Consider the following 16,199-nt stretch of genomic DNA (forward strand, 5'->3'; position numbering starts at 1 on the left):
GTCCAAGGGACTCTCAAGAGTCTGCTCCAAAACCATAGTTCAAAAGCATCAATTCTTTGGCGATCAGCTTTCTTTATAGTTCAACTGTCACATCCATACCTGACTACTGGGAAGACCATAGTTTTGACTAGACAGACCTTAGTTGGCAAAGTAATGTCTCTGCTTTTTAATATGCTGTCTAGGTTGGTCATAACTTTTATTCCAAGGAGCAAGTGTCTTTTAATTCCGTGACTGCAGTCACCATCTGCAGTGCTTTTGGAGCCCGAGAAAATAACGTTAATAAATATATGATGTTACTAAATGACAAATAATGGGTTGGCCAAAGAGTTCGTTCACGTTTTTTCTTAAGATATATGGAAAATCTGGATGAACCATTTGGCCAACCCAGTATAAACATGGCTAGTATATGTTTCACGAAGAATACTGGAGTGGGTAGCCATTCGCTTCCCCAGAGGATCTTCCCTACCCAAGGATCGAACCCTCTTCTCCCCCATTGCTGGCAGATTCTTTACCATCTGAGTCACCAGGGAAGCTCAGTATATACTCAGTGTGTTCAGCAACAGCACTTTCAATTTCATGTAAATCTGACTTCTACAATATACTTCCTTTTAAATTCAGTGTAAAGCACAGCCCAATGAACATTTACTGACTGCATAATTTATGATAAACTTTATGCTGAATGATGGAAATAAAAAGATTAACATAACAGAGCTCTTTCTCTCAAAGTAGCTCACTTCTAGTCGGGAAGGAATAAATTTAAGAAATAATATATTAAGGTGGAAATGGATGATGAGCTTAAAAGAAGGCAGAATGCTGTGTTATTATTGAGAAATTTTAAGATGTTTAATTATTTATGGCAATGATATCAGTATACATTCTGCCATTGTATTAATATTCTCATCCTGTCAAAGCCTACAATTAAAAGTTCTTTTGTTTGGGTTCAGCTGAAAGTATTCCTGCACAGGTCATTTTTATTTTTACCACACATAGCTATTTTACTTTCACTTGAAACCTATTGGACCAAAAGAACAAATTTGTTGTTGGATATTGTATTTAGTGTTTTCATTCCATTATATATGTCTTCAGGCCAGTAGACAAAGATAGAATTTAGTCAAAGGATTTCTTATATAACTGAATCTATTAGAAAAAGGTTGTATTGTTATTTAGCAAGATAATTGTCCTCTCTCTTAAATTATTTAATTCCTTTCCAAAGAAATAGAAGATGCTACAGGCAAAATATCTACAATATCCTCATCATTTTAGCCTGTAAAGGATAAGAAGCAGGTTGATACCAGACATTTTTGAAACATTTATGAGGAAGCAATGAGAGAGCAAAGATTTACTAGCTCTCACAGTAAGAACAAAGCAAGTAAAATATATTCTATTTCATATTCCACTGAATTAAACAACAGGATTTGCTTGGGATTTAGCAGGTATTCTGAAGATCTATTGTTTAGAGAAATTGTCCTGTATTACTTTGTCATCTAAATGATGTCACCTAAATAAAAATACTTTAAATAAGTTGACTCCACAAATTCCTATTTAAATAAGATACTAGAAGGCAAATAATGAGTTGTATGTATGGTTATAAGAGTAAGGAATGATTATATATTTGAGATCACAAATACGCACACCTGTGTTATTATTCTTACCTAATTTACACTTTAACCTACTTTGCATCAAAAGGTGATACCTACGAAAACTGAGATCTAGAAACCAGTTTATAGAATGTACCTAGAAACATTTCCCACCATTTATGATCTTTGGCCACCTCATGCGAAGAGTTGACTCATTGGAAAAGACTCTGATGCTGGGAGGGATTGGGGGCAGGAGGAGAAGGGGACGACAGAGGATGAGATGGCTGGATGGCATCATTGACTAGATGGACCTGAGTCTGAGTGGACTCCGGGAGTTGGTGATGGATACGGAGGCCTGGTGTTCTGTGATTCATGGGGTCACAAAGAGTTGGACACGACTGAGCGACTGAACTGATGATCTTTCTTCTTTAATTTCTAAAACTTGGCCAAGTTCAATATGTGGTATATGTTACCAACAGAAACTTTCATGATTAAGAAACCAAATTCTTTTTACCGTTTTATACAACATTTTTTTCTTATCTATCGATACCGATGAGCTGATATCTAAACAATTTGCTTTTCTAAATTCAAATAATTAAAGAAGAAAATGCTATCTTAAAATAATTTATCAAAATCAACAATAATATACAGCTACATACCTGTTAGAAAAAGATACATACCTAAATCCAAGAAAAAGATAAAATCAATTGTTGGTGAGTTTACTGAAGAATGCAGAAGGAAATGGCAACCCATGCCAGTATTCTTGCCTGGAGAATTCCATGGACAGAGGAACCTGGAAGCTATATTACAGTCCATGGAGTCGCAAGTGTCGGACATGACTTAGTAACCACCACCATACAAAGAATGTAAAATCTCATTTAGTAATGATGGTAAGCAAAATGATACACTTGTGGGGACAGGGTAGGGGCAGTTTGGCAGTTTCTTATCAAATTAAACATAGTCTTATCCTATGATCCAGTAAAGGATTTGAAAACTTGTATCCACAAGAATATCTGCACAGTAATGTTTACAGTAGCTTTACTCATAATGCCAAACAAATAGAAATTCAAGATTCTCTTTGTGGGTAAGTGGATCAGCAATAAAACAATAAGATGGGCCAGAGTTCCTTAGAGAAATGTCTGATTCTAGGCCTAGGGTAGGAAAGTTAAGTGGTGGTCAACCCAAACTGTCTTATACTTTCAGAAATTGTTAAGGTGTATATCCCGAATATACACACAGATGGATATATGTCAGGAGTCACCAAAGTCAATTGAAAGAGCCCCCAGTCGTCAAAGCTTGATCAACTTTAACCACAAAATAGATAAAGTAGCTTTGGGTTATAACCTCAAATACACAAATGATTTCTATGAGACTATAGTGATATAAGTGAACGTGTGAGTGAAAGTCGCTCAGTCATGTCTGATTCTTTGTAATCCCATGGATCCATGGAATTCTCCAGTCCAGAATACTGGAATGAGTAAGTAGCCTTTCCCTCCTCCAGGGGATCTTCCCAACCCAGGGATCAAACCCTTATCTCCTGCATTTCAGGAGGTTTCTTTACCAGTTGAGCCACAAGGGAAGCCCAAGAATACTGGAGTATGTAGCCTGTCCCTTCTCCAGGGGATCTTCCTGACCCAGGAATCAAACCAGGATCTCCTGCATTGCAAGTGGCAAAATTATAGTATGAAAAGAGGCAGGTTGTGGAAAATGGTTTAGAGTCCAGAAAGTATGACCTCATCCAGGTGACCAAGGTCCACATCAGCAACCATAATTTCAGGTTGACAGTATGGACTCTTGATACAGGGGGATGAAACTGACACTTAGACTGACAGCATGGACCCCTGATACAAAGAGATGAAACTGACACTTTATGATCTTCATCCCAACAGTCCCAAACTCGATCTAATCATGGACAAATTTCAATAGGCAGACATCCTACAAAATGGCTGACCATTTCAAAACTATTGATGTCATCAAAAACAAGAAGAATCTTAGAAATTGTCACAGCCAAGAAAAGTCTAAGGAGACAGGATGAATCAGTGTAATGCGATATCCCGAATGAGCTCCTGGGTAGGAAAAGAAAAAGAGCCTTAGGTAAAAATTACAGAAAAGTGAATAATCTATGAACTATGGTTTATAATGTTGTTACTGTACTGTTCAGTCACTCAGTCATGCCCAGCTCTGTGACCCCATGGACTGTAGCCTGCAAAGCTTCTCTGTCCATGGGATTTTCCAGTCAAGAATCCTGGAGTGGGTTGCCATTTCCAATCCTGGAGTGGGATCTTCCTGACCCAGCAATCAAACCCATGTCTCCTGCATTGGCAGGCAGATTCTTTGCCACTCAGCTGCTTGGAAAGCTTGATTTATAATAATGTAGCCATCCCATGGGCAGAGGAGCCTGGCAGGCTACAATCCTTACAGGCAAAAAGAGAAAGACACAAAGTAACTTAGCAGACACCATTACTTCATTAATCGTAACAAGCTACCTTACTGACAAGATATTAACAATGGGCGAGGTGGGGGGGGGGCAGTGCATGGCATATGTTAAAAGTCCATACTATTTTTTAAATTTTTTTTCTGTAAAGCTGAAACTCCATTAAATATAAAATTTACTTAGAATGACCACTTCATAAAATTTCTACTTAGTAGTATCAATAAAGTATGTAAAGAATATCTTAGAATCAGCATATATGACAACCTATCCCATTGGTTGTCCCTAGACTAGATCCTCAGTAAAGCTTAAAATATAGGGTTGGATGACAATATTGAAGCAGGGAGGAAGGGAATGGATGTGGTACCATCAAGTCCAGTATTTTGAAATTGCCTGGCAACCTAAGATATGATGGTTAGAGAATTACTGAAGCTATCAAATGTGAACCTAACAGGGTTATAATAAACATGCAGAGCTTAAAGTATTGTTCCTCAAATAACATGCATCTCTAATGTTTAGAATATATACTATATACCCCTGGTATCAAGTACCTTTAAAAGTCTTTGGAAAGGTATTTTTGTACAACTAAAATATTGAGTATTTAATTTTTTAAGAGATGGATATAATCAACAGATATAATTCAAGAATTTGTCTATCTAAGGAAATTTTGGGCTTTTTACTGTGTACCATAAAATAAAACAAAATGCAGATTAATTTATTTGTCAAATGTTAAATAAATAAATAGCAGTGGTAAAAAATACTTTAAGATCCTAAGCATCTTGTGATAGAGAAAAACTTTCTAAGCTTACATGTAGTGAATGAAAAGACATTTCTACATTAAATGTAATTATGAAAACCTTTAAAATTTTTGTAAATTACTTATCAATAAAACTATAAAAATGTGGCTATAAGATTCTTCATCTTTATAGAATATTTACAAACCCCCCCCCAAAAAAAAAACTTTCAGATCCCAAAAATGAGCCCACTAAGGTAGTAAATAATTCACATAAGTAAAATGACAAGTGTAGATATATGAAAAAAAAGTGATCAAATTCTCTAATAATCAAGTAAGTATGAATTTGATGGTTAATATTTTTTAAGTATTAAAGTAGCAAAGATTTTTCAAAGATAACTCTAGTGTTGGCAAGGATGCATTAGAGTAAAATATTGAGTATTTTACAAAATCATCCTTTCCATGAGCAAACCCATTCACTTAAATGACAGGGTAGATGTGGAAAGAAGTTTATCAATTCCTGGGGACAAATTCTGTTACCATTCTCTTCTTCACTGCTTTCTGCTAAAAGTGAATATTTGGACATTCATAATAACTATTTGTCCCTTGGCTATTCCAAGTTCATAGGAGAAATGCCCACGTCTTATCACTGCTAAATCTCCATCTGTGTCTGCTCAAAATTTTAGTATATTATTTAGTTTTTTCTCTTTCTACCTCTTCTTTCATGAGAACCATGCAAAGCACTGAGTCACCAGCTATGTTCCCTGGCACCACCCTGATAACTTCTGCACAATCATCTCCATTACAGATGGAAAAGCTTGCAGAGGGAAATATTTTTTGTCATTTTGCATTGAAAGTGAAAGTATTGGTCTCTCAGTCAGGTCTGACTCTGCGACCCCATGGACTGTAGCCTGCCAAGTTCCTCTGTCCAGGGGACTTTCCAGGTAAGAATACTAGAGTGGGTAGCCATTCCCTTCTTCAGGGGATCTTCCCAACCCAGGGATCGAATGCAAGTCTTCTGCATTGCAGGCAGATTCTTTACCATCTGAGCCAACAGGGATGCTTTGGAAGGGGACACAAAATACATTTTGAAGCTGTAAGAACCTTTTCATACAGCTAGGTCAAAGTTTAATGCAAAAAAATAGTTACTAAGAGTATCTGCAAGCAGGTAGCTTGTGGTGTCCAGTGTTAATCACAATTTGCCTAAACTCAGGGCAGGCAGAACTTCTTGTCAGAAGAGATAATAATACAGCTAGGGCTAAAATTTTTACTTGGAAACTCCCTTTCAACTCTTGATTCTTCTAGCATAAAGCCTGATGAGTCTTATCAGTCTTCTTGGTGTGTAATAAATTATAGGGACTCTTTTTCTTATGAAATTTCATTGGTGAGAGCAAAACTATACAGCAAAACAAAATACCAACTGGGCCCACCACCAAAAAATGGCAGTCATCCTCATTTGTATTGTGCTGTTGCTGTTTAGTTGCTAAGTCACATCCAATCCCATGGACTGTAGCCCACCAGGTTATCCATGGGATTTCCCAGGCAAGAATTCTATAGTGGGTTACCATTTCCTTCTCCTGAGGATCTTCCCCACCCAGGGATAGAATCTGCATCTCTTGCATTGGCAGGCAGATCCTTTACCACTGAGCCACCTGGGAAGGCTTTGCATTGTGTTGTTTTGGATTAAATACAAATGGACTGTAACCTGTCATTCAAGTCTAGGAATTCTCCAGGCTGGAATACTCTCCAGGGGATCTTCCCAACCCAGGGATCGAACCCAGGTCTCCCACATTGCAGGCAGATTTTTTTACCAGCAGAGCCACCAGGGAAGTTATCTGTAACAAAGTGTGATTCTTTAATCAAAACTGGTAATTTTGAATTTAACGTAATAAACTTTTTTTTGCTATGGTTGATTTTAAATAAACATCTGTGTTTACCGGATTTCAAGGTGATATCTTCTAGGCTGCCTGCTGATCAGGATGTCAGTTTTCACCAGAATGTTTTAAGCTATTTTTAGTAAGAGCTGGCTTATTCATTATCTGACTTTCACCTATAGAGCATTTCCAGTGTCTGGCTAAAGTCACCCAGGAGGCTTCAGATACAGTTTTATTTAGCCTGTGTATCCGTTTAGCACTTCCGTGTAGTTCTCAGCTTTGTCCTTTCCTTTTGGATCAAAGAGAAAAGAAGCGCAGTAAGTGAAATGATGGTTCACCTGGGAAATCCGGGCCCCACTGGCCAACACGCCATTACAGAAACAGCAGGTCAGGCCACATAGACATCCCAGATTTCCTTTCCATCCATGTGGTTTCCTTGACCCACTGTTTATAGAAAAGTGGCACTGCTTATCAATGATAGGCAGATCATCAATATATATTTGAGAAAGAATGTGAAGTTCATGAATTTGAGTTCATTTAACTGTTTTCCAAGTAACTAAAATGCCCTTTCTTCTGGCAGATAGTTAGATTTGCACTTGGTAGATGAAAAGCCCTGTTCTTCCAATGGCATCCTGTCACCTGTTATTGAAATGGAGCAGGACCCTGTGGTCCTTGCCCCTCAGGTCTGCAGCCGGCTTCTTGTTGGCAGAAAAACTTTAGCCAAAGAATAAGTTTAATCAGAGATGTGAGAACATGCAGAGACCAAGGCAAACAGTACAACAAGGCTAAATAGGAATGGTTTAGTCATTAAACTTAGTCAAGGACCTTTAGTTCCTCCTCAAAGGCTATAGATGACATTCCGAGCCCTATCCTGTGAGCTGTCTTATAGAGTCAGAAACCCCCACCAGGTGGAGGAAATTAACAACGTGATGACCAGAAGGACATAAACCGCACAGTTCTAAGAATTGGCCTCAAGGAAATGGGAACAACCTGGCCCTAGACCTGAAGATTAACTGTACTTCAAACAGCCAAGACAATGCCGATCAGATTAGCACGTGGCCAGGCGCAAGGTGATCATCGGCGCTGACCATGCTGCTTCTGTGTGCAGCCCCCTCCCTCTGTCTGTGAAAGCCCGCGCCCATGACTGTCAGGGCTTGGTGGAGGGTGCGGAGGGAGTCAACATTTGGATAACAGTCTGCCCCTCCCCCAGCCCTTGCTGCTGGTCTCTGAAAAAAAGCAAACTTTCCTTTCCATCAGCCTTGCCTCTTTATTGGCTTTTTTGCAACGGGCCAGCGCGGGAAGGGGGCAGCTGGAACCGCTTTCAGTTACAGTTTTTGGTGCCCACGTGGGTCGGCTGCATTCTCAGACATCTCGCTGTCCCGCGTTCCCAGCAGAGGCATGGCCTTGATGACTCCCTGGGAGGGCTTCGAGAAGCTCACTTTTGGTGTCAAGGCTCGCTAGCCCCAGGAGAGGGGTTTGGGTGGACGTTTCTAGTAGCTGCAGAAACCGTTTTTTTTTTTTTTTTTTTTTTAACCAGGATCCTCCCTGTTTCTCCCCCTGCTCAGCCCTGGCTGCCAACTAATACTTTTCCCTGGTGGGATGGAAAGGTACTTCTGGAAGCTCCAAGACCAAGTAAGTCCACGGGTATGTACCCAGTTAACTTCTCTTCTGAGCACTGAGGGTCATCTGGACATTTTGCTAATTGACTCTGACCTGTGTCTGACTTTGAGTCCTGTAAAAGGTCTCTCCTGTATTTGTACTTGCTTATATCAGGCTTCCCTGATGCTCAGTTGGTAAAGAATCTGCCTGAAATGCAGGAGACCCTGGTTGGATCCCTGGGTTGGGAAGATCTGCTGGAGAAGGGATAGGCTACCCACTCCAGTATTCTTGGGCTTCCCTTGTGGCTCAGCTGGTAAAGAATCCTCCTGCAATGCGGGAGACCTGGATTGGATCCCTGGGTTGGGAAGATCCCCTGGAGAAGGGAAAGGCTACCCACTCCAGTGGGGTCCCAAAGAGTCCAACATGACTGAGCGACTTTCACTTTCTGTATGTGAAGTATGTTTGATTAGTTTCTTCCAATGTGGCCTGTGTGTGTGCTAAGTTGCTTCCGTCACCTGTGATTCTTTGCAACCCTGCAAACTGTAGCCCGCCAGGGTCCTCTGTCCTGGGATTCTCCAGGCATGAATACTGGAGTGGCTTGTCATGTCCTCCTCCAGGGGATCTTCCTGAACCAGGGATTGAACCTGAGTCTCCTATGGCTCCTGCACTGCTGGTGGATTGTTCACCACTGAGCCACTGGGGAAGATCCTCCAATGCAGATGACTAGGCAATATATAATATATTTATATAGTATATAAACAAAAGGTAGGCCTAGCATTGAGGAACATGGGCAGAGCGAGAGCAGAAGGCTGAGCCACTCTGACAATGCCAGAGCAGTATATTGTTCATCCGTACTTTCTATAGAATGATTGGCTATTAAAAGTGGAAAATAATAGAAGTTGATGTATAAGGTATAAGGAAGTATTTCTACCTTATACATGATTTAATTTGAACTTTAACCAAAATGACTTGTCTGTGCCCTATTAACCATACATTGTACACCTGCTTGTGACAATTACTAGACAGCCCTGTGAGGATGCTGTGTAGGCTGCTGGGATCGTCAGATTCTACAAAGAGTAGCAGTGTGGAGCCTTGAACGTGGGTGTGGTGAACACAGAGGGAGTGCAGTCAATAACCCTCCAACAGCTGGGGGCACTGTCTTACTGTGTGTGTGTTCAGTCACTTCAGTCATGTCCGACTCTGATTCTATGGACTGTAGCCCACCAGGCTCCTCTGTCCATGGGATTCTCTAGGCAAGAATATTGGTGTGGGTCACCGTGCCTTCTTCTAGGAGATATTCCCAACCCAGGGATCGAACCTAAGTCTCTGCACTGCGGATGGATTCTTTACCAACTGAACCACCAGGGAAGCCCCGCTTTGCTGTGATCTTGCCTAATGTATAGAAACATCGGATTCCACTGTGCAGCTGAATCTAATGCAATAGTATATTTAATTAGAAAAATGTCAAAGGGTTGTGTGCCTTATCATTATTAAACACATCAACTACAACTTAAAGGTGATGCTCAAAGCCTGATTCAAGTTTAATTTAAAAATAATAATAATTCAATTAAACTACTGAGTGAGTGAGTGAGTACTCAGTTCAGTTCAGTTCAGTCGCTCAGTCATGTCCAGTCTTTGCGACCTGATGAACTGCAGCATGCCAGGCCTCCCTGTCCATCCCCAACTCCCAGAGTTCACTCAGACTCACGTCCATTGAGTCACTGATGCCATCCAGCCATCTCATCCTCTCTCGTTCCCTTCTCCTCCTGCCCCCAATCCCTCCCAGCATCAGAGTCTTTTCCAGTGAGTCAACTCTTCTCATGAGGTGGCCAAAGTACTGGCGTTTCAGCTTTAGCATAATTCCTGTCAAAGAAATCCCAGGGCTGATGTCCTTCAGAATGGACTGGTTGGATCTCCTTGTAGTCCAAGGGACTCTCAAGAGTCTTTCCACACCACAGTTCAAAAGCATCAATTCCTCGGTGCTCAGCCTTCTTCACCGTCCAACTCTCACATCCATACATGACCACTGGAAAAACCATAGCCTTGACTAGACGGACCTTAGTCGGCAAAATAATGTCTCTGCTTTTGAATGTGCTATCTAGGTTGGTCATAACTTTTCTTCCAAGGAGTAAGCGTCTTTTAATTTCATGGCTGCAGTCACCATCTGCAGTGATTTTGGAGCCCCCCAAAAATGAAGTCTGACACTGTTTCCACTGTTTCCCCATCTATTTCCCATGAAGTGATGGGACCAGATGCCATGATCTTCATTTTCTGAATGTTGAGCTTTAAGCCAACTTTTTGGCTCTCCTCTTTCACTTTCATCAAGAGGCTTTTGAGTTCCTCTTCACTTTCTGCCATAAGGGTGGTGTCATCTGCATATCTGAGGTTATTGATATTTCTCCCAGCAATCTTGATTCCAGCTTGTGTTTTTCCAGTCCAGCGTTTCTCATGATGTACTCTGCATAGAAGTTAAATAAGCAGGGTGACAATATACAGCCTTGACGTATTCCTTTTCCTATTTGGAACCAGTCTGTTGTTCCATGTCCAGTTCTAACTGTTGCTTCCTGACCTGCATACAGGTTTCTCAAGAGGCAGGTCAGGTGGTCTGGTGTTCCCATCTCTTTCAGAATTTTCCACAGTTTATTGTGATCCACACAGTCAAAGACTTTGGCATAATCAATAAAGCAGAAATAGATGTTTTTCTGGAACTCTCTTGCTTTTTCCATGATCCAGTGTGGGCGGTTGCGACCAGCGCACTAAGTGCAGCTGAGAGGAGCTACCCCACGTCCGAGGTCAGGAGCAGAAGCTGAGTGGACCCCATGCCCAAAGGGCGGCGGCCAAGGGGAGTTACCCCACGTCTGAGGTCAGGGGCAGCAGCCGAGAGTGCCAGGCTGCGACGACACAGGGATGGCTGAGAGGAGCTACCCAAGTCCAAGGTCAGGGTGGCGGCTGGGAGGAGCAACCCCACGTTCAAGGAGCAGTGGCTGCGCAGGTGCAGGAGGGCCTGGAGGAGCTATCCCACGTTGAAGGTCAGGAAGGGTGGCGGTGAGGAGACACCCCTCATCCAAGATAAGGAGCAGCGGCTGCGCTTTGCTGGAGCAGCCGTGAAGAGATACCTCATGCCCAAGGTAAGAGAAACCCAAGTAAGATGGTAGGTGTTGCAAGAGGGCCTCAGACGGCAGACACGCTGAAACCATACTCACAGAAAACTAGTCAATCTAATCACACTAGGACCACAGCCTTGTCTAACTTAATGAAACTAAGCCATGCCCGTGGGGCAACCCAAGACAGGCGGGTCATGGTGGAGAGGTCTGACAGAATGTGGTCCACTGGAGAAAGGAATGGCAAACCACGTCAGTATTCTTGCCTTGAGAATCCCATGAACAGTATGAAAAGGCAAAATGATAGGATACTGAAAGAGGAACTCCCCAGGTCAGTAGGTATCCAATATGCTACTGGAGATCAGTGGAGAAACAACTCCAGAAAGCATGAAGGGATGGAGCCAAAGCAAAAACAATACCCAGCTGTGGATGTGACTGGTGATAGAAGCAAGGTCCGATGCTGTAAAGAGCAATATTGCATAGGAACCTGAAATGTCAGGTCCATGAATCAAGGCAAATTGGAAGTGGTCAAACAAGAGATGGCAAGGGTGAACGTTGACATTCTAGGAATCAGTGAACTAAAATGGACTGGAATGGGTGAATCTAACTCAGATGACCATTATATCTACTATTGAGGGCAGGAATCCCTCAGAAGAAATGGAGTAGCCATCATGGTCAATAAAAGAGTCCAAAATGCAGTGCTTGGGTGCAATCTCAAAAATGACAGAATGATCTCTGTTCGTCTCCAAGGCAAACTATTCAATATCTCGGTAATCCAAGTCTATACCCCAACCAGTAACACTGAAGAAGCTGAAGTTGAACGGTTCTATGAAGACCTACAAGACCTTTTAGAGTGACTACTCAGTTGTGTCCAACTCTTTGCGACCCCATGCACTGTAAACCCCAAGCCATGAAATTTCCCAGGCAGTAATACTGCAGTGGGTTGCCATTTCCTTCTACAGGAGATCTTCCTGAAACAGAGTTTGAACCTGGGTGTCTTGTGTCTTCTCCATTGGCAGGCAGGTTCTTTATACCTGGGAAACCCCAATTAAACTAAGGTAAACTGTACAACCTGTATGGTTATTTTCCAAAAAAAAAAAAACAAAAATACAGTAAAGGACTACTTGTTGACCCCCTCCTAATTTTTTCTGTCTTCTGTGGTATCCGACCAATAGCTAGGTCTATGACACATTCCCTCTTACCTAGGCTGCCCCATGAATAACTGGCCCACCTTCTAGCTGATTGTGTGCGGGTTTCTGTGGGCAGCAGAAAGGCAGGGATGATCTTCCTGCAGTTCTGGTTGTTCCTGCCATCTTGCATCATCATGATTTCTTGCAGCTAATCGTGTAGGAACAATCTGATAGAAAAATTGGGCCAGCAAGGCTCAATGATTCACCTTGCGTGCTAGTCACTAGCTCTTTTTTGCCAACAGTTCCAATGATTTTATAAGGTCTTCTACTCTGAACTAAACCTCCTACTGATTAAAATACCTAGAGTAGTTTCTACTTCATGCGTTAAGTCCTGACTGATGGATAGAGGCAGTGTCCACACCCTATCTGAACAGTGCAGGATGGAACAGTAGGTTCATACAACAAGCAAACCGAGGACCGCAAAATAAAAATCTGTTCTACCTGACATCAGACTTCATGTGTGTTTGTTTTTAAAATTCTTTGCATATAAGGAAGATAGGACTTATAATAATTCTATTTTAAAACAATCTGATTTCACAAACTGTGATGAGGAATGTCAAGTAGGAAGAACAATGTACAGGAGTAGGTATCACCTCAGTTCCAAAACAATATTTTAAGAGTGTCTGTTGTATTTTGAAAGCAGCATTTGACACAAAAGGTGTTGGAAATATTATTTCTTCACACAAAAAATCTGAGCAGCTATTGTCATTTGTGAGAGGTTTCTTCATTCTGCAGCTGAAGACATCGACCGTCCCTGTCACAGTGATTACATACAAACATCGAGGATGTTGTATCAGACATAGTCCTCTGTTGTTAAATATTAGAATACATACATAAAGTCAAATTCTTCCTAAATACAGCAGCATTTTTTTGTATTCTTGAGCATATACTCTGTGAATTCAGAAAATATATTACTATATTTCATATCACTAGCCACATTTTTACATTAAGTTATATATTAATGTCATCTGGTAGAATGGAGATACAGAGATACACTCATGTATTAATTATTCATTTACTTAACACTCACTGATGGAATTCAGTCTTTTCCAGATATTTTATTGGTGTTTCTTGGAAATTTGGTAAAATGATAATCAATTAGAGGTAGATGTAGTAAAGAATGTGTATTTTGCTCTTCTGGGGGAAATTTTTCATAAACATCATTTAGCTCAAATTGGCTGAGTTGGCCATGTCGTTTAGGTCCGTGCTGATTGCCTGCCAACTCACTTCTACCAGTTACTATAACTATAGTTGTGAATTTGTCTTATCTTTACAGTTCTGTAAGGTTTTCCATCATTTATTCTGAAGCTCTTTTATTAGGTGCATAAGTGTTTGGGATTATGATATCCTCTTGATGAATTAACCCTTGATGATTCTGAAAATCCCCTCTTTATTCCCAGTAACAACTTTGACATGGAATTTACTTAGTCTGTTATTAATACAACCACTAAATGTTCCTTGGCTTCATCATAACATGGCATTCATCCCAACATGGCATTCATCCCATCCATTTACTTTTAAACATTTTGTGCATTTATGTTACATTATGTATTCACATTAAAGTAATTTTTAGGCAGTTTTTATTTGTTCTTGCTTCTTATCCAATGTGACAAAATTTCATATGGTACCATGTATAATTAATGTGATTATTATTCTTACTGATTTTGATTAAAATGAGTACATGTATTTAAAGATAATAAAATGAGGGAAATTTATATTTATGTATATATTTACTGTGTAAGGTGACTTAAATTCCAAGTATCATTTCATTCATCCTGGTGGAGGTCCTTTTACAATGATTGTAGGACCTATCTACTTGCAATGAATTGTTTTGTCTTTTGCTCATCAGAGAAAACATTTAGCTTTTGTCTTTGAAATACATGAACATAAATTTCTAATTTGAAACTTTTGTTTTTGTTATTATTTGTGTTGCTATACTGTTCAGCAGTGCTTTAAGTTAATAATCCACTGTCATCCAGGTTGTTTCGAAACAGAGCAACAGTCTCTCTCCCTCATCTTTGTTCATCTGTATATGTTTTCTCTCTGTTCATTTTTAATCTGCTTTTATCAAAATTTTATGCAATTTGATGATCATATAGGCTTTATTATCATTTTATTCATGTATTATATTGTGTCATTGAGCTCGTTTGTTCTCAGAGTTCCTGTTATTCATTAATGTAAGATTATAGCTGTGTTTTTTTCTTCTACCTGTGTTCCCTCCTTCTCTCTAAAGTGCACACCAGACTCGCATATATTGATCACTCAGAACTGCCCCATAGGTTTTCATGCTCTCTAATCGTTTTTTCTTGTCCACTTTTTGATTGTTTCTAGTTTCTTTTTTATGTCATTTTCTTTTTCTATATTGTTGTCTCTTTAAATTCACTAATGTTTCCTTTTGGAGTATGTGTTGCTAAGCCCACAAAGTGCATCATTTTTACTTTCAGAAATTGCTAGGATCCTCTCTAGAAGTTACATGTTGGCTATGTTGCATCTTTCAATTCTTTTCTCTACCTTTGTGACTATAAAAATGTACTTACAATAGAAGTTCTTAAGCCCTTGTCTACTAATTCTATCACCTCTGTCTCATATAGTTCTGCCTCTATTGATGGTTTTGTTTTTATTTATGCTTTGTATTTTTTGGCTCATTAGACTGCCTAGTCACCAATATCCTTACTAGTATCTATGCTACACTCTGAAGAGTATAAAGTTTTCCACTCTGGCCAGGGGGAATACAAACTATTCCTGGTCCTTTGCGAGCTTTAGAGATTATTACCTGTAATATGCTGATTCCTAGAATGTTGACGTTCATTCTTGCCATCTTCTGTTTGACTACTCCCAATTTGCCTTGATTCATGGACCTAACATTCCAGGTTCCTATGCAATATTACTCTTTACAGCATCGGACCTTGCTTCTATCACCAGTCACATCCAGAACTGGGTATTGTTTTTTCTTTGGCTCCATCCCTTCATTCTTTCTGGAGTTATTTCTCCACTGATCTCCAGTAGCATACTAGGCATCTACCGCCTGGGGAGTTCCTCTTTCAGTATCCTATCATTTTGCATTTTCATACTGTTCATGGGATTCTCAAGGCAAGCATACTGAAGTGGTTTGCCATTCCCTTCTCCAGTGGACTACATCTGTCAGACCTCTCCACCATGACACACCCGTCTTGGGTGGCCCCACATGGGATGGCTTAGTTTCATTGAGTTAGACAAGGCTGTATCCATGCAATTAGATTGACTAGTTTTCTGTGATTATGGTTTGTGTGTCATCCCTCTGATGGCTCTCGCAACACCTACCATCTTACTTGGGTTTCTCTTACCTTGGACGTGTGGTATCTCTTCATGGCTGCTCCAGCAAAGCGCAGCCACTGGAACTCATGTGCAGGTCAGGAAGCAACAGTTAGAACTGGACATGGAACAACAGAATGGTTCCAAACAGGAAAAGGAGTACGTCAGGCTGTATATTGTCACCCTGCTTATTTAACTTCTATGCAGAGTACATCATGAGAAAGGCTAGGCTGGAAGAAGCACAAGCTGGAATCAAGATTGCTGGGAGAAATATCAATAACCTCAGATATGCAGATGACACCACCCTTATGGCAGAAAGTGAAGAGGAACTAAAAAGCCTCTTGATGTAAGCGAAAGAGGAAAGTGAAAAAGTTGGCTTAAAGCTCAACATTCAGAAAACGAA

This window comes from Ovis aries, chromosome 23 (genome assembly GCF_016772045.2).
Source record: "Ovis aries strain OAR_USU_Benz2616 breed Rambouillet chromosome 23, ARS-UI_Ramb_v3.0, whole genome shotgun sequence".
Classification (NCBI taxonomy): domain Eukaryota; kingdom Metazoa; phylum Chordata; class Mammalia; order Artiodactyla; family Bovidae; genus Ovis; species Ovis aries.